The sequence below is a fragment of the Chrysemys picta genome, chromosome 8, assembly GCF_011386835.1.
Source record: "Chrysemys picta bellii isolate R12L10 chromosome 8, ASM1138683v2, whole genome shotgun sequence".
Classification (NCBI taxonomy): Eukaryota; Metazoa; Chordata; order Testudines; family Emydidae; genus Chrysemys; species Chrysemys picta.
In genome coordinates, this window is record NC_088798.1 from 26,824,753 (window position 1) to 26,848,237 (window position 23,485).

At 37.5% G+C, this 23,485-nt stretch overlaps 1 protein-coding gene across 3 annotated transcripts in view; it reads left to right on the forward strand.

The window, feature by feature from the left end:
- Nucleotides 1-10,248: 10,248 nt before the first annotated feature.
- Nucleotides 10,249-23,485, forward strand: part of ADGRL2 (adhesion G protein-coupled receptor L2) — a 470,630-nt gene continuing 457,393 nt past the window's right edge. For 2 of the 3 annotated variants that reach the window (XM_065554094.1, XM_065554092.1), the window contains exon 1: nucleotides 10,250-10,567. The gene's annotated coding sequence lies outside the window, so the exon portion shown is untranslated. Of the gene's footprint in view, nucleotides 10,568-23,485 lie in introns of all 3 variants that reach the window. The other variant, XM_065554079.1, reaches the window with a different exon arrangement.

Sequence of the window (23,485 nt, forward strand, 5' to 3'; positions counted from 1 at the left end):
TAGGAAAAGCTAAACTTGCTGCTAAAATTCAACCTTGAGATAAGGGTAAAAGGGACCAGTTCCCAGAGGTAAAAGAAAACTGAGATTTGGTGGTGGTCGTCCTCTTGCCTATAAGAGTTATAAGTTATGGGGAGACCTGAAGTTTTCACAGACTGAGTTCCCCCATTGGGAATCTCTGCCTCCCCCATCGCAAGTGAGGAAGGTGGAAAGAATTCAGATGTGAACTGAGTCCTAGGGGTGGGCTGAATCCTAGGAGTAGGCGCAGGTCTACCCCCAAATTATTGCTTATTTGGCGGGAGTTCTAAATACTGCACTGGACCCAGTTAAATGCCTGATATGTGAGAAATCCAGGGAAGGGGAGCACACACTCCTCCCACTGTTAAATAAATGAAAGTTGCAGCCTGCCGCTTAAAATCCATCCCATGTGTCTGGTGTTCATTTGCCTGCATGTCCTGATCAAGAAGTAATTTCTCTGCATTACATAACACAGTGGGAAAGGCTAAACTTGCTGTTAAAATTCAACCTTGGATATCGCATCTCTTCAAAAATAAATGTAGTGAATTAAAAGTAAGTCTTGCATCAAGACATATGGGGATTGTGTGAATTCCTGAGCAAACAGGAAATTCTAACCCAGAAACATCCTTTGAAAAATGCTTTGTTTGACCTTATTACCTTCTTTTGCAATTTCGTTGATTTCTGCCCATCAGCTCTCTGCTTTAAAACAGACACTGGACACAGTTTTGCTAGTACGTAAATCAGTTTTAATGAAAATGATTATCCTGAAGACACCCTGAGAACTGAAAGGTTTGATTTATCCAAGTGCTAAAATTCGGGCTGGTCTACACTGGGGGGCTGGGGGGTGTCGATGTAAGATACGCAACTTCAGCTACGGGAATAGCGTAGCTGAAATCGCCGTATTTTATTTCGACTTACCTCGGGTCCTCACAGCCCGGGATTGACGGCAACGGTTTCCCCATTGACTCTGCTACCGCTGCTCGCCCTGGTGGAGTTCCGGAGTCGATGGGAGCATATTCAGGGATCGATATATCGCGTGGATGTGCCCTTAGTGTCTGTCTAGATTATTCTGAATCATTTCCAAAACAGGGAAGTGGATTTGAAATAGACAAAACAAGAAGTGAGAGAATTAGACATTCATGCTGCAGTTCTTCAGTCTGTTGACTTAGCTTGGGTGGACCCTTTTAATTTATTTATTTATTGTAAAGAAAGAAGAAATAAGTTAGGAAATGGGAGAGACTCAGATATAAAAGTAACTAAATTGCCCATTCTGAACTATTGGACGGAGATTTGCAAAGCCACACATGGGAATGGACACCAAATTCCCATTAATTGTCATAGTAAATTGGCTTCCATATCCTTTAGGCAACTCTGAGAATCTCAGAGTCTAAGCACTTTCCTTTGCCACTGCAACCAGAAAATGCAAGTATTGATCCAGCATAGCTCCTTTAAAGTCAATACAACCAGTTGGAGCTCCCCATGGCTGCCCCTAACATGGGGCTGTGCCTAAAATAGAGGATGTTGATCCAGACTCAAATGGGGTGAGTTCCACAAACAAATTTCCACAAACAAATTTCAGAGTTTAAAGTTGTTTTCATTTCAAAGGATTCAAAAACTGATTCATTTTTTGTTTTTTCAAAAGATTTTGCAATTTTTTTCCAGTTTTTAAAAAATTTTCTATGCAACATTATTGAAATCCTCTTTTAGTGAGCAACTCAATAATTTCAGTAGTGTTTTCAATAATAATCTTCAATAAATTTTCAAAAAGGTGCATAAAACATTTTTGTGAAAAAATAAACCTTTCAGCAATATCCGCTTTGCAACTGTGAGGTCTTAAATGAATCAAACTGTACCATAGAATCTCTATGGATAGAAATTCCATGCTTGAATAATAAGAGTATAGAAGTAGAAATATACTACAGACCACATAATGAGGATGGTTACGGTGATTGTGAAATGCTCAAGGAGATTAGAGAGACCACAAAAACAGAACACCCAGTAATAACAAGAGCTTTCAACTATGTCACCTCAAGATAGGATGCAGAGATAAAATTTCTAGACACGATTAATGTCTACTTCTTGGAGCAGCTAGTCCTGGATCCCACAACAGGAGAGGCAATTCTTGATTTAGTCCTAAGTGGAGCACAGGATCTGGTCCAAGAGATGAATATAGCATAGCTGAACTGCTCAGTAATAGGAATCATAATGTAATTAAACGTAATGTCCTGTAGCGGGAAAATACCAAAGAAACTCAACAAAGTTCAAAAAGGGGGACAGCACAAAAATGAGGAAGCTAGTTAAACAAAAATTAAAAGGAACAGTTAAAAGAATGCAATGCCTTCAAGCTGCATGGAAATTAATTAAAAACACCATCACAGAGACACAAAGTAAATGTACCCCAAATGAAAAAAAATCAGTAAGAGGACCAAAAAAAAATGACTCCTTGGCTAAACAGCAGAGTAAAAGACGTAGTTAGAGGCTAAAAGACATCCTTTAAAAATTGGAAGTCAAATTCTACTGAGGAAAATAGAGAGGAGCATAATCTCTGGCAAGTCAAATGTAAAAGAATAATTAGGAAGACCAAAAAAGAATTTAAAGAGCAACTAACAAAAGACCAAAAAAATAATGGAGGTGCTATAGGAGCACTCAAGGAAGTCGAGGCTGATGCAGAGACACTAAATGAATTCTTTGAATCAGCCTTCACTGCACAGGATATGAAGGAGATTCCCATATCTGAGCCATTCTTTTTAGGTGACGTATCTGATGACCTGTCCCAGATGGAGATGTCAGTAGAAGAAGCTTTGGAACAAACTGAAAAATTAAACAGTAATAAGTCACCAAGACCAGATGGTATTCCCCCAAAAGTTCTGAAGGAACTCAAATTTGAAATTGCAGAACTACTAACTGTGGGATGTAACCTATCACTTAAATCAGCCTCTAGACCAGATGACTGCAGGATAGATAATGTAATACTCATTTAAAAAAAAAAGTTTCAGAGGCGATCATGGCAATTACAGGCCAGTGACCAGGCAAATTAGTTGAAACTATAGTAAAGAACATAATTCTAAGATACATACCTGAATATGTTGGGGAAGAGTCAACATGGCTTTTATAAAGCAAAATCATGCCTCACCAATCTACTGGAATTCTTTGAGAATGTCAACAAGCATGTGGACAAGAGTGATTCAGCTGATACAGTGTATATGGACTTTCAGGAAGACTTTGACATCACACCAAAGGCTCTTAAGCAAACTAAGCAGTCATGAGATATGAGCAAATCTCCTCTTGTGAATCAGTAACTGGTTAAAAGATAGGAAACAAAGGGTAGGAATAAAGATTCAGTTTTCACAATGGAAAGAATTAAATAGTGGAGTCCTCCAAGGATCTGAACTGGGACCATTGCTGTTCAATGCATCCATAAATGCATTGGAAAAGGGGATAAACAGTGAGGTGGCAAAATTTGCATACAATATTAAATTACTCAAGATAGTTAAGTCCAAAGCCACCTGCAAAGAGTTACAGAGGAATCTCACAAAACTGGGTGACTGGGTGACAAAATGGCAGGTGACATTCAACACTGATAATGCACATAGGAATAATATTCCAATTATACATACAAAATGGTGAAGTCTAAATTAGGTAGATTAGTGCTACCACTCAAGAAAGAGATCTTGTGTCATCATGACTAGTTCTCTGAAAACAACTGCAGTGGCAGTCAAAAAAGCTATCAGAATGTTAGGAACCATTAGGAAGGGATAGATAATAAGACAGAAAAGATCATAATGCCACTATATAAATCTATTGTACTCCCACACCTTGAATACTGTGTGCAGTTCTGGTAACCCCATCTCAATAAAAGATATATTAGAATTGGAAAAGGTACAGAAAAGGGCAACAAAAAGGATATGGGGCATGGAACAGCTTCCTTATGAGGCGAAATTAGAAAGAGTGGGACTACACTAGAAAAGAGATGACTAAGGAGGGATATGATTGAGGTCTATAAAATCACATTTGGAGAAAGTGAATAAGGAAGTGTTATTTACCCCCTTCATATAACACAAGAACTAGTTGTCACACAATGAAATTAATAGGCAACGGGTTTAATTCATGTATAAGGAAGTACTTCTTCACACAGTGCACATTCAACCTATGGAACTCATTGCCTGGGCATGTTGTGAAGCCCAAAATTATAACAGGGGTTCAAAAAAGAATTAGATAAGTTCATGTAGGATAGGTCAATCGGTGGCTATTAGCCAAGGTGGTTAGGGACGCAACCCTATGCTCCAGATGCTGGGACTGGACAACAAGAATTGCCCTGTTCTGTTCATTCCCTATGATGCATCTGGTACTGGCCACTGTCGGAAGACAGAATACTGGGTAGGTGGATCATTGTTCTGACCCAATATGGTCATTCTTATGTTCTTACAGATGCAGTGGTTTCATACATATTTTTGCAATATATAGCCATTCTGTGTTGCTCTGACATGTGGTCCTGAACTTGTTATGGCCTTGACAATATAAACGACAATCCAGTATAGCACTGAAAAAAAGAAATTTTGAAAGCAATTTTTTAAATTTTATTTAACATAACACCAGCTTTAGTCATAATGAATTCTTGCAAGATTTTCTCATTGCTACCTGTACATGGAGATTTGCTTATGGGAAGAGCAGACAAGGAGAAGAGAACCCACAATGATTTAATTTTCTAACAAATACTTTAACACAAGTTCATGAAAAATTATCTTTAGGTCTCTTATATACTTATAGGTTTTTACTGCACTTATCACTCTACTATCTGAGCACCTTCCGAAGTGCATTAAGCAATGCGACTAACATCTGTCAGGTATTTTTGCCTCATCCTCTCCCGAAGGGGAGAGGTGTGTGCAAAGGAATGTTTTGTTTTTGATTTGTTCTTCTATAGTATATATAGACATGCTTTATGTTTCCGTTAGAGAAGGCAAGGTCAAAGAAATGTGCCTTGCACTTAGAGCAGAAGATGGTAAGGTTTGTAATGGTCCTTAGTTCCTATTGGAGTTCATTCCAGTTTTGAACTTCCCCCAAGAAAAGTTGTGGCTTCTATACAGATGAGTTTTACCTTTGTTTAAAAGAGTTCCATTATGCAAAAGGAACAAAGTTATCATCATACTTTTCATCCAGAGCTTTAGTTGATCCATTAGATAGCCTGGGAAACTGATCTAGAAGACTATGATACTGTATATCTAATGCTCAGAGTAATAATTGCTCATGTTTATGCTGTTATGGAGTCTCAAATAATGCCAGCAAACTGAGGACCTGATTCTGATCTCTCTGCCTCAGTAACTTTGTACGAGTGCAGCTCTGTGGGGCCTGATTCTCCACCACCTTGATTTGGTGCAGTTACTTATACTGTTAAAAAGGAATGTGAAAATGCTACTGTTCTGATTTGGTAGCATCATACAGTCACTTTGCATAGGTGTAAATACACAAAGAGGAGGAGAGTGGAGATGAAGGTTCATTGGCTGCAGTGAATTTACTGCCCATTTACAATAATGTGAAATAGGAATCAAATCCTTGGATTTTCTCCTGGTACTTTGCTGTATTTCTTTGACTGCAAAATAAATTAATTTGGATATAGAAAAGAAAGACATGGATTAGTAATCAGAAGGCTGACTGATCTCTGAGGGGATTTCACTCTCATGAACTCTTACTTGTTTACCTATATGTGTTTAGGAGGTAGTATACTAGCGATGAAATGCTACCAACCATCACATGCAGCCTACCTAACTAGATGGAACAGAAATGGCATTTGATACCAGCTTTAGGTGATGGAGAGTGGAATGTGTTTTTTTCACTGTGCACAGATGAATGTGTGAGGGGAAAATGAGAACTGAAACTTCTATCTCGAAAACTGGAATAAATATTTATTCTGAGGACTTAAACTGATTTAGTTAAGTTCTCTTTCCTACTCCTAGGCCTCCCTTTCCTTTCTCCCCTTTGGGAACAGAAAATGACATCCTCTCTGCCAGGTCCTGTTGCTAATAAACAAGCTTGTGTTTGTCAAGTAGTGGCGCCCCGTGGAATCCATGTTGCAGGTACTCTGAGACTCCCAAGGTGCTCACTGCATTCTTACTGTAGGTCTCAAGATTTATTTTGTCACCAGAAGCTTACAAGAAATTTCTTCAGAAGTAAAGTGGGTTAGCTACCAAAGTTATATAATACAGTGTGCATGTGTAGCCTTTGTGCATTCAACCTTACAGTTTTTATTGTGTCTTTTATTGGTATTTCTTCTGTTCCCTTTCTTCTTCCATGCTCTATTTTTAAAACTACAGTGTCATTTTATAATTCTGAATTTTCTGAGTAAATGCATTACACCTGCTCTTTAATTAATGAGACTGATTGAAGCTCTGGCTTGACCATTTACAGTCTCAATCTGTAAAGAGGTGGTTTGTTTCCGTTTGAACTGGGTAACAGGCTGGCATTGAGAGATATTTTAAGTCCACTTATATGCAGATAATCTGTTGTCCTGTTTCTTTCAGAAATTGTCATGAATTAGCATTCAATTTGCTACAATTTTTTCAGCTTTTTAAAAATTCATTTCATATGTATTTACTCTTATACCAGTCCGTTGTTCTGCAGTATGGGCCATATGGTGGCAGCTTTTTAGCCATCCCTGATGACTTGTCATATTATGCCTGTATTGCAGGGTTTTAATTTTGCTACCTCTTTTTGTTAATGAAATACATGTTGCTTGATTGAATTAAGTTCACTCCACATGTATAGCCTGTCTACCTCTCACAGGTCTTTCATTATACTAGACTGACCTGTATGTCTGATTTAAGTTTCCCTCTTATTTTAGAAAGAGTTATCTGCCTTTTTGTTACTGGATTTGTGTGATTTGGACAGTGCAGCAAAATGATAAAAGTCTGTTACCAAAGATCCTATCTCGGTGTCCTTTGATATGTTCTGTTTTATTCATGTGGGTTTTCTCCCATGACTAAGTATGCTCCAAAAATATCTTCTGCTGCTTCTTTATGCTGGGTTTGAAGGGCTGAATTACCAATAACTAGAAGTTATATTGGTCATGGGCAAACCTCAAACTGGGCAAAACTCAAGACTAATCTTTTGGATGCCATTTTGGATATTTTTGTTTCAATTTCATCTGGAAACTTGATACATATGAACATTTTGGAAAGATTCGGGGCTTTTATTGTATTTGAATGATTGATGTGCACATTGTGGGGGCAGGTATTAAACTATTAACAAATATATGCATAACTATCTTTCGCACAGCAGTGAGAAAATACAACCCAGTTTGCCTTTGTGGCTCTTTGATAGGAGTGCGTGGCACCTGCCCTCTAAACTCACTTTCTCTCATAAGTTTGGCAACTTTGTGTTGATTTTGTGGCCAGTTGTTCTGGTACATTTGCCTTTTTCCTTACTCTAACCCGATTTGTTCTTTTTTTGTTGTTTCTCCCTAGTCAACAGAGAATTGTTAATGTGTTTGCTCAATTGCAGAGCAAGGATGTGCAAATGGATTTGATTAAAATATCATTTTCATCCTTGGCCCTCTCCTCTAAGTGAATGAAATTCAGACCTCTTATAAGGTTAACAGATATTCTAGTAATTGTTTAGCTGGTTCCGCCAACTCTCCCCACAGCCTTCACTTTGTTCTCCCCCACAGTGATCGCTAGCAGGTGTACGTAGTTTGCCAAAAGGGAATCTCAGTCTCAACTTCTTCAACCTCCCACCCCTACACTACGAAATGAGATTATAATTTTCCAGGTCTTCCTACAATTTCTCCTAATCCTTCATGTGCTCTGATTCCTCCCAGGCTCCTTTCCTCCTTTCTGAAGTCCCCTTATCTTTGATGGTCTTCAGAGGGTCCATGTGTAGGGTGACAAAGCTGCTGCTACATCCATATCTGTCACACTGTAGGATTCCCTAGCCCAGAATTCACTGCAAGCTAGGAACAGGGAGAATGCAAAATGTATCTGAAAGCAGCGCAGTCTAAGGGATAACACAGAGAACAGTCTAAGGCACTGTTAGACCTATTGAATCTGATGACATTCTTTAAAGATTGAGAAGGATTGATTGGGGACCATGGAGAGTAAAAGAAGCCAAAGGAGACTTAAGAAGTGGTCACTGAGGTTAAGGAAGTTTAATATGAGTAGCTTGAAAATTAATCTCTTCAAGATACTGATGTAAAGTGGAGTTACACAGCATTTACACCACTTCTGGGAGCAGATTTTGGCTCATGGTGCTTTTCAAGGCCCTCTAGCAGTAGGAGCCACACTACTCGTAACCCTTCACAGGGAATAGTGTGTAAAAATATGGATTTGTCATGGAAGGTTGTGAAGAGAGACGGGTACTCATTCACTTACTAGGAGGTCAGAGAAAGGGTAAGTGGGAGGAGCAAGTGAATTTTGGAGGCAAAGGAGCAGGTGAGTGCCACTCACTCCATCCCCCTCTTCCTCCATTGCTTGCTCTCTCCCACCCTCACTCACTCACTCATTTTCACCAGGCTGGGGAAGGTCAATTGAAAACTGGACACCTGGCAACCCATTATGGGTTTGAGATAAACACGGAAGGAAAGATGGAAGAGAAAACTGGGAAGGATGTATGAAACCTCAAGCAGTTTGGATACATTTCTAATAAACATTCAGAGCTAAATCCTCAACTGGTGTAAATGGGCACAACTCAAGGATCTAGCCCCCCAAATGAAATCATCTGAATCTCCAATTTTTTTGGAGAGAGCCAAGTGCATTCTTAAGAGTTAGCGGTTGTATATGGGGCATAAGCAGTTACTAATAACTGTGTCACATAGCTTTTATTATAGAATCTAGATATATTCCCCACTACTTTGTCCAGCATCTGTGTGATCATTTATCTGCAGTGAGTTTTACTGTAAATGTGATTACTTCCAAGAAGCAATTTTTCATGGCAGGGGTAAGCTTAGTACTTACAATATTTATTGTTTAGCTAGATGCATCATCTAAGAATCCAGGTTTCAAGCAAATATCTCCATCATGCAAAGTGAACCCCCTAGGCAGGTCCCCACTGATTTCAACCGGGCTCCAAGCAAGGGGTAAACTCCTGAGCCTGCATGGACTCTGCTTGACTTCATTGAGACTGTACATGGGAACAGGATCTGTTTAGCTTGGGTCTCTTTGCAGAATCAGGGCTAAAAAGGGGAGACATGAGGCAGAGGGATTTAAAGTTTCATGTGTGACCCTCAACTGTTTTGCAATTTGGCTTTGGTTTGTACAAGCACCAAAAGTTCAGATTTTTATTTGAAGTTCATTTGAATTATCTGAATCTCCTGAGATTGCAGCTTTGGGCTTGAAATCTCATAAAAATAAACTCTCTCAAAGCTTTCTGGTACCTCCCATTTCCGAATAGCTATTATCTCTGCATTTAATGACTTTTGGTCCAACTGGTACCCAACAGCTATATTTAGAGGTTCAAAAAATTGTAAACTGGGAAATTGTAAGATGAGAAAAAAATTATCTAAATGCCTTTGAACCAGAAAAAAAGTTTAGTTCAGGTTCATCTTAATTTTGATGAAGGCTCAAGAGGGTTCCTCATACTTCCCTAATCAGCATAAGTACTTCATTTAAATCAAATTGGAAAAATTTGACAGGTAATGCTTGTGTTATTCATGGTAATAAGGGAGAAGTGGCTGGATACAGATTGTTAGAACGTTTTCACTGGTCTCTTTGTCTTGATACATTTCAGTAATCTCAAAAATGTTGGCTTACACACCCAGAGCAATGGTATTTTTGTCAAAGACAACTATATATCAACATTTTGAATGCCATCTTCTATCCATGCCTTTAAAGTTATCTGCATACTCAATAAGTGTATTTTTAAGGCATATATAGAAATCTGTCTTAATTTGTACAAACTACTCAGTTTGAAATGTTTCTGTGTTTAAAATTACGTGGGGAGTTTTACCTGCCTCATTCTTTTACCTGCCTGAATACAAATCATTTGAAGCTTACAGTATAAAATCCTGATTTTATGATGACAGAATAATTAAGTGTTTATAAAAATCTGATCAAATGGAACATCAGAAGTTCGGGGGGGGGGAGTAAGGGGGGAATTCTGTTATTAACCAGTGCTTAATGACAGCATTTCTTATCTTACAATTGTGACATGAAGAGGGAGCTGTAGCTCTTCTGAGACACAGTTCTGCCAGAACCAGCATATCCAGCCAAGCTTCACGATTTCTTGTCTTCTTTTTCTCTCTCTCCCCTTCTCTCTCTTGTTCTCGCTCTCATTCACTTACTCTCCCATTTTTTTGCCACCGTGCCAGATAGATTTAAATGTATCTGTTCAAGTGGAGATAATCCATGCAAATCAGAGGCACTGGCTCCCAGTGCTTGATTCACAAAGAGAACTCAGCTTCAGGAGGTCACTCGTTCACAGCTGCTCCTCCCATAATATTTTTCCCTCATTGCAGAACTGCTGCATGTATACAGTGACTGAAAGGACTCAATTTACTGCAACTGCAGCCCGGTTTTACTGACAACTTTCTTTAAAGGGGGACTTACCGTCCATCTGTCTTGTAAAGGTAGGAGCCTGATTCTTCTAAAGACATGTAATACCGTCACTGTTTGCTCATTATTAGGTGTCACTATAATGATTCATGTTGTTGTCATCAGTAGGTCCTAATATGATGCCAGGTGCCTGATGCTTTTGTTACTTATCTGTATAGGTGCAGTTGTTTAAGTGACTGTTATTCTAATGTTTATTTAGCCAGCTATTTATCCTTTTTACAATGACAAGTAAGATTTTAACATAGAGGCTCTCTAGTCTACAAATGCAACCTTCAATTAAGCTTTTTTCTTTTTCCTTTTAAAAAATGTTTTCCGGTGTCTGTTTAAGTTAATGCAGTGCAGTAGTCATCAAGTGAAAAGTCAATATTGTCAGGGGTTTCTGGCCTTGAACCTTGTTAGGGTGTTATCTTTGGAGCAGAACTAACTGTTGAAATGTTTTAAACATAAATAAAAAGGTCACCTTTTACTTTGCACTGTTGTATACAAGGAAACTGCAGGCCTTGTTGCAAATGGGCCTGTCAAATAAATGTAGACCACAAGATAAACATATTGTTAATAGAATTGCCAGTAGTAGTAGAAGTAATTAAATGTAACCATTATAGTTATTTGTGTTAATATCTATTTTTTGAAATGTTGAAAATAATTTTTTTTTTTTAAAGAAAGTTAACTGGATCAAAACCAGTTTGGGGCATAATTCCTATAGACTGCAGGGGGAGGGGGAATTCGAGCGCTATTTACTCAGTAAAGTTCTGACTCAAAGTGTGTATAACAAGAAATATGAAACTAGCACGTTTGAAAGCACACTGATTGTATGAAGGTAGACAGTAAGTCTGGCATCACTTCATGAACATTTCTTTGGATTTGCTGGCCGAGTTTAGAGTTACATCTGAAATGTGCCTTTGACAGGACAATTTTAGATATATTCAAATACAATAAAATAATAGTTTTGAAGAGCAGCACAGTGCAGAAGTTACAACATTAGAATTCTTCTTCCTTAAATTTGTCCTGCAATAAAAGTTCCTGTTTGTCACCTAAAACAGCTGCAATTTGTAAATTATAACAATTAGTTTTGTATATATTATTCATATAGAACCATTTTATAACTAACTTAGGAGTTGATAAAAACAACTGTAATTTTAAAACTTTGAAACAATATAGAGGTAAGAGGGAAATTTTGTAAAGCAGAATGGACAGAAAGAGGGGAAATAAAAAAGTTTAAAACCAACAAAAACCTTCCCGAGTACCTTGAATAATACTGATGGTATAAATCTTCAGTTTTAACATTGAGGACTTTTAGTTAGCAGTGTTCAGGTAAATGTATTTACTTATCCACATTAAGTATCCCAGTTCCTAGAATGTCTCTCTTTTCTCTTTGATATACAGTCTGCTTTTGAAAAAAATGCATTCTGATTTTGTAGTACAGTACAAACGAAAGGAGCCTTGTCATTGTCAGTATAAAGAAGACATCTAAACAAGTATTACTGTGCAGAGGGCACTCTTTCTTCCTCTGGCATTTGTTAGGTTACTCTACATAGATTTTAGCAGATAACTATCTTCTGCTTCTTGGCACTTTAGTGTTCCTATTGGTATGCAGGCTAGTCTGCTAGGATGGCAACTGACAAAAGAAATATGTTTTATAGGAGTGTGTAATAAAAGCCTTTCATAATGATGTAACAGAAATCTGACCTTTCTTTCTTATCCAGTAATTATAATTGTTGTTAACTATTTTAAGTGCCAGGGGTTGTTTTTTTAAGTAAATTAAAGTTACCTAGGAAGAACCAGTATGTGTTTTGGAACAATGCCTTCACAAATTACAAATTTTAGAATAATTTCCATATAGAAAGAGAGTGAGACATTTCTCCATTCTGCTTGCTGCACACACAGCAATTTTGATTTAGAGAAGGAGGAAAAAGTCCAGTGCAAATTCATTCTTCTTGCCTACTCCAGGAGCAAGAGCGTTTATAGAACATTTTTGGGGTATTACAAAAAAAATAAAATGGGAGTAGGGAATTTTAGATAGGAAAAGTGAACTGCAGGAAAGACCTTAGGGATCTTTTTTAATGGAAATTCTGGCCAGTATAAAGTTGGGAAATAAAGGAGATCCCTATGGAAATTGATAATCAGAGAGATGAGATTAGATAAGTCACTACTGGAAATATGAAAAGGGGGCTAAAGGACCTTTAGCAGGAAAAGCTTTTTGTAAGTGAATAAAAAAATGTTGTAGCAAACAGCTATTTTTGGCTTCCTTTTCCCCATCAACCAAATGGCCAATGTTTTACAGGTATGGAAGTGTTCCTTATTGAGTCATCACCATCATTTCACTGAGTAATTTCAAAATGATTGGTATGATTCTCCTCTTACGTACACCAGGTTTACACCTTGAATTCATTGATACACTGAAATAAATGAAAGGAAAACAAGGCCCTGTATTTTATATAAGCCTCTGAATTTATTTGCTAGCTTCTCAGGAAACTCTCCAAAGATCTAACCCATATGGTAAGCTTCAAGTTAGTTCATAGTCTTCTAAACAAAATTATTAGGGTCCTTTACACCTGGTTTCTGTTTTCCACTGACAATGGTTTCTTCCTCTTCATCTGTGAACTTGCCCTTGCTATGGTAACTCACTGAAACAACTCTTCAAGATAAGTTACCTTTTACTCCACTTCAGTGTGCCTTGCAAGAGAATCTATAGGATGTGGTAAACCTTGTAGCTGTATATAATGCAGTGTACTTGCTCCCATCAGGCTCTTTTCTGCAGGTTTTACAGAGGACAGTTAAAAAGATAAATTATCATCTTAAAAGGATGCTATAGAGATGGTTAATAAGTTCCATCTAACTTGTTCAGTGTTCAATGAAGCCCAAGTCGCTTTCAGTTTTAACCAAGTCTAGTTGCTGTACTGTGAGTTACAAATAGAGAGAGAGAGAGAGATGGGGAGAGAGTCTTTTAGCAATGGAGGGAACATATGATAGATCATGTCAGAAAATGTACAGCAATATAGGTTATTAGGAAAGAAAACCTATGTAGCGACAAGTTTATCAAGCAAAGAGATGTCATTGGTGACTTGCTACGGCAGCAGAAAACGAATATGTGTTCCCCAGGGTGCCGCATCAATTTACGTATTTGATTATATCATGCTCTTATTTTGCAATACCTGTCATTGCCTTGTACTCCAGAATACACTGCTGAAGTATCATGCTGGAAAATTTAGGCCTTTTATCTGAATGAATGCTGAAAATGATTGCTATTGCAGAAAAAGCATACTTATACCTCAAGAGGTTAAGAGCTGAATCAGGTCTGTAATTGACTGTCTTGTCTACTGACCGCCTTTGAAGGTCTTCTCCATTTTAAAAAAAAATTTCCTAAAGAACAAGATTGACATCCCTTTGCATTTTGGAATTTTTCAGCAGGTGTAAAGTGCTTGGTAATGACTGAAATTAACCTGAGGCTTTATCTGTCTTTCTTTCCTTGAAACTTCATTGAAGTTTTAGTAATAGTTAAAATTTTTATGCAAACAACTGTTCTCATCAGAACACAGCATTCTAATGTCATATGCCTTTCTTTGTAATCTCCAGAGGAGTGTCAAGGTGGGCCCTTTTTTCCCCCTACATGTCTCTGTTTTGAAATGTCCTCAGTTGAAATGAACCAATAGAGGGTTCAGATAAAGGAAAATAAATGGAGTGGAAATGCATCTTTAAATGGTTAGCCTGTGAAACTTTGAACATGGTTATCTGACGTTGCGTCAAAGAGTGTTATCTCTAAAGAAGAAACGAGCAAGAGCAGGTCCATACAGAAAAGCAATTGTTGCTTTACTTCTGTCTGTTTATTTGAGTTAGCTTGAACTGTCTCCCACTTTCTTTTCCTCCCACTGTGCAAAGATTAAGTATTACAAAAGCAGCCAGTCGGAATCTGATTCCAAAGCTATGCTCATTTGACCTTTGGACACAAAATATCTAACGTAAACAACAATCAAACAGCCTTAACACATAATCAAGTGCAAGAAATATGCAGAACATGGGTGAATAGCAATTCAACATTTTTAGAGTAGGGTAAAAAGAACAAATGAGACCACTTTGTTAGATCAGCTTTTTCTTTCCTTGATCCTCGTTGAAGTATCAGACTCTATGGATTTGCCCCGCATACAGTATCCAGTACATGAGGCTAAAGCCACACTGCCAAATGCTTCACTGATTTACACCAGTGGGATTGAAACGGGTCTAAATCAGCTAAGAGACTGTATTTTAAAAGAATAGTTTATTTTTTTTCATTCTTGAGAAATGTGAGTGTTAAACAAATGTATAGTTAGCACATAATTATGAATTCATTTAAATTCTGTATGATACTGCCAAGGATTTTGCAAGAAGATTGCATTTGTCACATATCCATTTAATTTCCATCACTCTGTTAATGTTGCAACATTAAAAAATCTCTTAGATAGTTTCAGAAATATGCGTTGGTGTGAATCAATTCTCAAAACTGGACCCTTCAGTAACCAGCTGTTATTAGCTGGCAGCAAAGAGAAGAAGTTGAAATAACTGTACAAGGATAGAAAAAACAGAATGTACCCAGTTTTCAGGTTCTGTTTGTGGAGAAATTCACTACTCTCAATATTGTATGTGGTGTTATAGCCATGCCGGTTCCAGGATATTAGACAGACAAGGTAGGTGAGGTAATATCTTTTATTGGACCAACTTTTGCTGATGAGATAGACAAGCTTGCTCTCATTCTCTCTCTGTCTTGCAAGCCTGTCTGTCTCACCAACAGAAGTTGGTCCAATAAAAGATATTACCTCACCCCTTGTCTCTCTACTACCCTAAATAAACTAATAGACCCAAAACTTGGACATTTGACTCACCTTTTTACAGAGCCTATGGCTCAGAAGCTGTATGCTTTAGCTAGGGGGACTACAACCAAAGGAGTAAATGCTTGCTAAAGGGAATACAACCACTAAGTAACCTATGCAATTTCTGTTCCCTGACCTTTGCACTATGCTGTGTTCTGTGAGTCAGTGGAGTCAGTAATAACAATGTAATGTTAATTATGACACTGTGACTGCAATAAAAAATATAAGAAAGAAAGAAAGAAAGAAAGAAAAATTTCAGAATTAGACCTAATGTTCCTGGAATTATTTTATGCTCAATGTCCTTCTTTTGAGGCAAAGTAACATCCTCAAAGGATTTTGAGCATTCCTAGAAGAAGGAAGAATGTGAGATCATTTTTATTAAAACTTTCTTGTCCTCACAGAGCCCATTCTTGGTTCCTGCTGAAAAAGCTAGTTGAGTAAACAAGCTGTTTGTGAGGAAGGTTCCACAGATGTCAGATGTGTGAGTGGAATCATTCCTCATTTCCCTCATGCTACAGGACTGCTCTGCAGCCAGTTTTTCAACCACTGGGTTTCAGTAGCTTCTGCACTGTCCCCCAAGGGGTTTGCACAGCCTGGCTGTGTTAGTCCCAGATCAACCAGTTATTAACCTACATCTTTCTGGCCTTTCTCTGCCTTTCTGTATCCTGTCCCAAAACTCTCTACACTGTAGCACACAGATGGTTCAATATCTCTGCACAAGCTTCTAATATCTTGCCCCTACCCATGCATAGCATAACCACATTGGTTTCATCGCCTAAGCAGGACTCAAGGAATTATAGGACCAGTCAGGAACACACATTCTTTGTACTTCAGGACAAATCCTACAATCCTTACTTTTTTTTAACTAAAAGAACATTTCAGGAATTGGCCCTTAGGAATTAAGACCAACATTTACAAACATGATCACTGATCAGGGATGCCTCCTTTCATTTGGGAGCTCATTTTGAGAACAGATTAACAGAACTGCTGAGTACTCACAACGCATGTGCTCAATACCTCAGAAAATCAGCCCCATGGTACTTCACTCAAGTTGGGCTCCCAAGATCCATGGCCAGCTTTAAACATTTGACTATAAATGTCTAAATCAGAAATATATCACAAACTTGTGATGTCACTGTTAGGTGCCTAGTTCCTATTGTGGGTAAGGCAGGGGCCTAGACACAGACAGACACACAGACACACAGAGGATACCATTGAGATAGAATCATGGGAAAGTGAAAGGCATTACCCTGATACTGGTTACATGTATAGTACACATTTAACAGTTCTGCACATTTGGTTTTAATATCTTTTGAAATTATGCTAATAGATTCTGAGGGACTAAACCTGGCATTGATTTTCTTGGGATTTACTCTTTGTTGTTTAGTGTATATGTTCTCCCCAACGTTTCTCTCTCCCTTCCCAGTCCCCATTCACTCCCCAAAAGATCCAGCTTATGTCTTACATAAAATCTGTTTAATTTCCAATGAAAGATTATAGTAAGTGTGCTTTTAATGTAATGATGTCAGTCGTGGATGATAACATGTATTAGGCAGTGCAAACTGCTGATTATCTGTCAGGATAAATCTGTTTATTTCAGAAATAGTAGTCTGACAACCCCCTCTTGTTAATCGTGAAAGTACATGCTAATGCCAGGTACTGTTTGGTAGGATTCTGTCAGAAGAATGTGTTCACTAGACTTGTGCTTTGACATTCTTTACTCCTAGTTTTGCAAATTTTCTGTATATTCTTTTTAAAAAAATGGATTCCAATGTTTGAGCAGAGCAGCTGATGTACAATTTCATTTCAGAGCTCATCATAGGAAAGAATGACTTGTGAAAAGAGAGAGTGGATTATAGGCTTATGCTGCAGTTCAGAATGTGCCCATGGCTGGGTTCATCTCTAGTATTGTCAATGCAGCCCATTTGTATTAACCTAAGGGGAAAAAGAAGAAAGTGCCAGGAAAGGGGGGAAGTTAGGTAAGTACTTTTTTCCCCCAGAAATCACTCTTTTTTCAGTAGCGACAGCAGTTTCTAAATATGTTATGGACTAAAAAGAATATTGCCTGATGATGCACATGGCATTCCATTTTGAGACAAAGGGCAGCATGAACCGAACATATACAGCACTTAGAATGTTGTGAATTTGACTCAGCTTTTCTGTTGCAGGGAATGAATTTTATGTATTTGAAGTGAAAAAACAATGGAATATGGAAGCATAGTTTGCCAAAGCTTGCAAGAGGTATTTTGTCTGACTTTACTGCATTTTGATCATTTCATGAATGTCATAAAATGCTGAAAAGCATAATAAAAATTGATATTTATATTGACATTTCGGGATTCTAAATAGAAGCTCTGGAAATCTAAACAGACTTCAGGCTCTCTGCAGCTGTTCCTCCAAACCCATTCTTGTTCTGGGGTTTTGTTTTGTTTTGTTTTTTTGTTTATTCTCCCCCCCACACACACACATACCATCAATTGGCCCTAATGTAAACATCTCTATCTTTCTCCCCAGAAGATTATGCACATCTTCATCTTAATTCAGAATTTACATGTGTACTTTGCATATTTTTGCATCAGTATGTCTGTTTTAAATTAGATAAAGGTCACTGTCATTCATAATCAAGAAGAAGGTGTATTAAAGGTCAGGATTCAATAAAAAAACTGATTAGATGTAGAGGTTTGTTCACATGATTCGGTATATCATTGGATAAGTAGAAATCATGAGTCAACAAATTAACCTCAGTATAATGGGCTACTTGCTTCATTAGGATCAGAAATGAGATTCACATATTTTTTCCAATAAACTACTTGTTTGTCTCCGTGTAATAAGAGGAGATACTTGTGTTGTTGGTTCTTACAGCACGGAGTATTTTTATAATTTAATTTGGTTTAATATGTGACATGAATGACAATTCTTGTGTTAAAAACAGAAATAAGGTATAGTGGCTCCAAATATATTCTGAATTAATATGGATATCAATGACATGAATATGATTTGCTACAAAAACAGATTATAACTCTCAATTTGCTTTCCTTTCTCTGTACATAGGTTTTAGCTTGAGCACATTAGGAAAAATTCAGTGAGTAATTTAGTTAAGTGCAGACATCAGGGGGATGTTTAGACTAGCAAGTGAGGATGGACTAGGAGGAAAAATGGACTTGTGGTTAAGGCAACCTTGGTTCAAATTTTGGTTCTGTCACAAATTTGCTTGGCCAAGTGTTACCTTGGGCAAGCCTCTTAATCTGTCTCTGACTGAATCTTGATCTGCAAAATAAGGAAAAATAATAATACTCCCTTTCTCACGGGGGAGTTGATGTTTAATGTTTCTCAGGTGCTGAGATGCTATAATGACGAAGACTGACAAATAGATCATACTGGTGTTGGGAAACAGCTCCACTTTACTATCCACTAAACCTAAGAAGAATAGATACTTCTATGTAATATCATAAGACCACATTCCCTATTTTAGAAATATGTGTCGATTAATTGGACTGGACAGACTTAGTGCCCTCTTTCCTCACTATAGTGTAAGCTTTGCTTCTTTACTGTGAACTTTTGCCACTGTTTCAACGTATAACACAGCAAAAAATCAATTTAAAAAACATTACAATTAAAACAGTCAAATGTTTCAGACATTGTATAATTCTTTAAGCTTTCTTCATGTCTGTGGCGAATAAATATCAGGTTACTACTTGTATTATTTTTTCGTGGGTATAGTTGACTATGAAACCCTAAGTATGTAGGAAAATTAGACTTGCTTGTTAGCAGTCTAAACTTACACCCTCTGGTTTTCGAATACCATATAGGTAAGCTTTCCTCTGTAAATATACTTGGGGTTGCTCATGATTAAAGTTGGAAGCATCACAACTTATGCTGATCATTGTCTGTTGTTCACACATCTTATTCTCTCCCTGCTTTTAATGGGAAGTCAGAAATTTGCATTGACCCACTGTGAAAGTTTCTTAGGATACCTTTGGAGTTTCTGATGTTTTAGTCAGCTTGAGGGTTGATTCAGACTTTCATTCTTCCAAGGTCAGTTGTGTTCTATTCAGTTCATTTTGGCTGTAAAATGGCTCAGACTTTTGGATGTGACCTTATATAATGAGTTTACACCTAGACATTAAAATATTGTGGCATTTCTTGTAATAATAGAGTCGGGCTCAGTGTCACTTACCAGATTTTTCCCTTCCCCTTTGTTGTGACGTGTATTGCACACCACAGGTGCCTTAGCACCCCATAAGTGTCAGGATCTCAGTTGCAAGTGAAGTAAAGTAATTCCCGTGGGCAAGCCGCTGAAGTGCACTGGAGCTGGAAGTAGTAAGCTATAGGACCTGAGTGGAAGTGGCCTGAGATACTTTTTCTGTGCAGAGCAGAGACCAGCAGAATGGCTCAGTGGGCACTGTGGGCGCATGGCCAGAGATGTTCCTTACTGCAGTATGGAAAGTTGCAGATGCATCATCCCTCAACACCCCTCCCCTTCCCCCCGCACCTCATGAAGGGGAGTTTTGGCTAACTCTTTTAGAGTCATGGAGCTCCATCAGATCTACTGCCCAGGTTTGCTGGGTAACATTCCAAGGAGCACTACCTCTGAATTTCAGGTATCTCCTGTATTGGTGAGCTGATGGTGAGGCTACTTGCACTCTCTCTTCTGACAACATATCCAAACCGCCACATTTGTCTCTGTATTCTTATAGGAGAAAATCCCACATTCTCAACTGCAGCTGTGGAGATCCCAAAGGAACGGAACCATTGCATTTTTGCTGTGCAGGGGAAAAGAAGGGCCGAACTATTCTATTCTATTTAATTTTTTATGCTGCATTAAGATATTGTGGTGATGAATATGGTATAAGATCCTGAATAGAACAGAATAGAACTTTAGGAGGTCTTGAAGAGGATGTGCGTTCTCTTTATTGAACCAACTTTCCAAGTGCTTCCTGTGCAGCAGAGGGCACAGCATGGCGGCCCAGAGGAGAGTTAAACTGGAAAATCTGCCGCTGCATATTCTTTTCTCCTCCCCTATAGCCGAGGCGGTATGTAAAGAACTGTACAGACTACTTCAGCCGTTTGACTAGAGTAGACTTCATTCAACAGCCATTCCATGGTCTGGAGGATGGATTCTTCCTCTTCTCCCTGAAGCACACCATACAACTTCTCTGTGGTCGCCTATCACTGTAATGCCCACTTGACCTTACCGGGGCAGGGTACAAGATAGTGGATTTGGGATTTGTTTTGGAATCCTTGAGAACAGAAGGTGATGGAGTCATGATGGGAGTCATGAACATCCAAGTTCTACTGACTTATGTTCCTTCCATAATGTCACTTAAACCAAAATTTTCAAATCTAAAGATGTGCACCTACATCCATGTTTAAACACCCAAAGACCTGATTTTAATATGTGCTGCTGAGTATCCACAACTTCAACTGACTTCAAAGGGAGCTGTGAGCACTCAGAAGTCCAAACCTATGAAAATAAAGTCACTGATTTGTTGTTGTGAGGATTCATTTTTTAATATTTGTATAGTGGTTTGGAAAATAAATGCTGTATAAATGTTAAGTATCATTATTCATGGTAGAAGGTAAAATATTATTATTTGTTCATTTTTTAAAATAAATTTCATTCATTTGGGGTATACCCTTAAGTCCAAGCATTAGTATTGTCTGCAAAACACATACAAGATAAGGGCCACATGCATAATTTGCAAATAAAATACATACACAAAGCCTGTAGTAAATTAAACAGTAATCCAGAGCAACAATATCTACAACTTTTTAAACAACTCACAAATGCATACTCACATACAAAGAGAGAGAAATTAACTAGTAAGATGTATATCTAATAAAAACCATCTGTTATAATCTTTTACTCTTATCACCTTTTGTTCTTCCCATACCCCTCTCCTTGGTTAATCGTGATCCATTGCTGACTTATAGTGGGCTCCCGTAGCAGGGTCATATCTTTTATTTGTCTATAAAACTCTGGTCCTACTCCCAATAGAATCAATAGCTAGATCATATAGTAAAAAAAAAAAAAAAACCTCTGATGGAACCATTGTCCATCAGAGAATGCAGTTCCATTGTAATTGAAACACTTTGAAAAAGCATGTGTCGACTGCATGAACATTTCATTTTGAAGCAAAACCAGGGGGGGAAATGTTCCAAAAACGTCAAAATGTCCTGTTTTGACATTTTTGGAACAGAACACTTTGAGTTTTTGGTTTGAAATGACTTTTAGTTTTGAAATGTTTGTATTTTTATTAGATATTATAATAAAATATAAAAAAATTAAAAGTCAACATCAAAACAAAACATTTCTATTTTTGTCTAAACAAAATGTTCTAATCGATCTGAAACAAATATTTTTGGAATTTTCTTTCACAGAGAATTTTCAGTATGAAGCTATACATCATAATCTTGAAATCCTTTGTTCCAAATTGGAACAAAACCTTAAAATTTCCATCCTCCACAAAGACTTCAGTGATGCAGCACAGTGGCTGTAGCACAGTATAAACAATTCTGATAATCTGCCCGTTTCGTATGTCTAAATGCAACATATGTGTACACACTCATTCAAAATCAAAGTATGTTTTCTGTATATTTCAGTTTTTACTAATTGTTGGCCTAACAACTATCATTTAGACACAGGTATTTATTTCATGATGCTATCACATTAGAGTGTGATTTTAATACATCTAAAGTTATTTAATAAGGCAGCCTGTTAAGACCAGGACACTGACTAATAAGTTTGTTCAAGCAGACTTTCATTTGGGCATCTGTTTGATCAATTTCTATACTAAACACAGATGTTGTTATTTGTCAAATACTAACTGTTTTAATGGACAATTCTTCATGATCTTTAACAACTATAAATTGATCTCTAGGATTCAGATGTCACAGCACAATCCATATATGTTCTAAGAATCCAAGTTTAAGCAAACTACAATACAAAAGAAATAAATGTTTTAATTTACTCTGGGGACAGAGTATATTAAGCAAAATAATGAGGGTTTCACAACAAGCACTGAGACAAGGATATTATTTTTCTGCAAAGCAGATAATATAATAATCAATCTAGACAGCTACTGTATATCTTCCAGTACTTACTGCTTTAATGAAGGTAAGCTCTAAGAATTCTATTTAGACTTTAAGACCTTTACATCTTGAACCATCAAAAATAATCAAACATGTTTTAAATCTGCTTCATTGATTTCTTCTTTGTAAATCACAAACTCTCAAGATAGGTTAATTTTCACTTTTACCATTTATAATTATTTTCGGTTATCTCCTTGCTTTAAAAGAGAGAGAGCATTCAGGCTCCCTTGCCCAAACTATCCATTTTTTGCCATTTAACACATATAAAGAAATAAGTTGTCTTTTCTAAAAGATTTAACACAAACGCATAGGTCCTTAGAGTACAAAGGAATGTGCAAGCTTCCTTTATCTTGTAGTCTCAGGTGGCAGCATTAACAAACCAATCTTTTATGCATTTCATACATAATGCTCCATGTGATTATAAAACCCAGACCAGATAGATGAATGAAGTTTGCCCAAAACTGAAAAGGGAGACACATGCTATTGAGAAAAATGACCCAGCTCCCAAATCTTCCATGAGAACTGTGAAAGCTGTTCTTCTGGGATATGTTCAAAGAGAGATCAAATGTGATAATAAAGGTTCATAATGCTAGCAGGTTTGCCCTAGAATAGTACTTTGGAAATGTGAGGTGCAACAGAAAGGCAATCTGCCAGATACTGATTAAATTTCAGTCACCTATCCAAAGCAGTCCCTAGTTGCTTATAAAATGCTCCATATAATTACAGTAACTACAGTTTTAAAGCAATTTACACATTGGCCTTTATCGCGGGTCTCTCTTTGTAGGTGATTTCTACTTTAAAATCAATATTCTTAAAATAAATTTTAATAAGATGTATTAAGTTTTAGTCACGTGGACCATTTTTAAAGTCAATATCAAATATCTTCCCAGGAACTCCTCTTGGCATTTGCGGGAGCTTAGCTGTAATCAAATGTCATGCCGTCTGTATACTAAGCTATCATTGTTCGGTTACTTCAGTGTGGTATGTCACTTAACCACA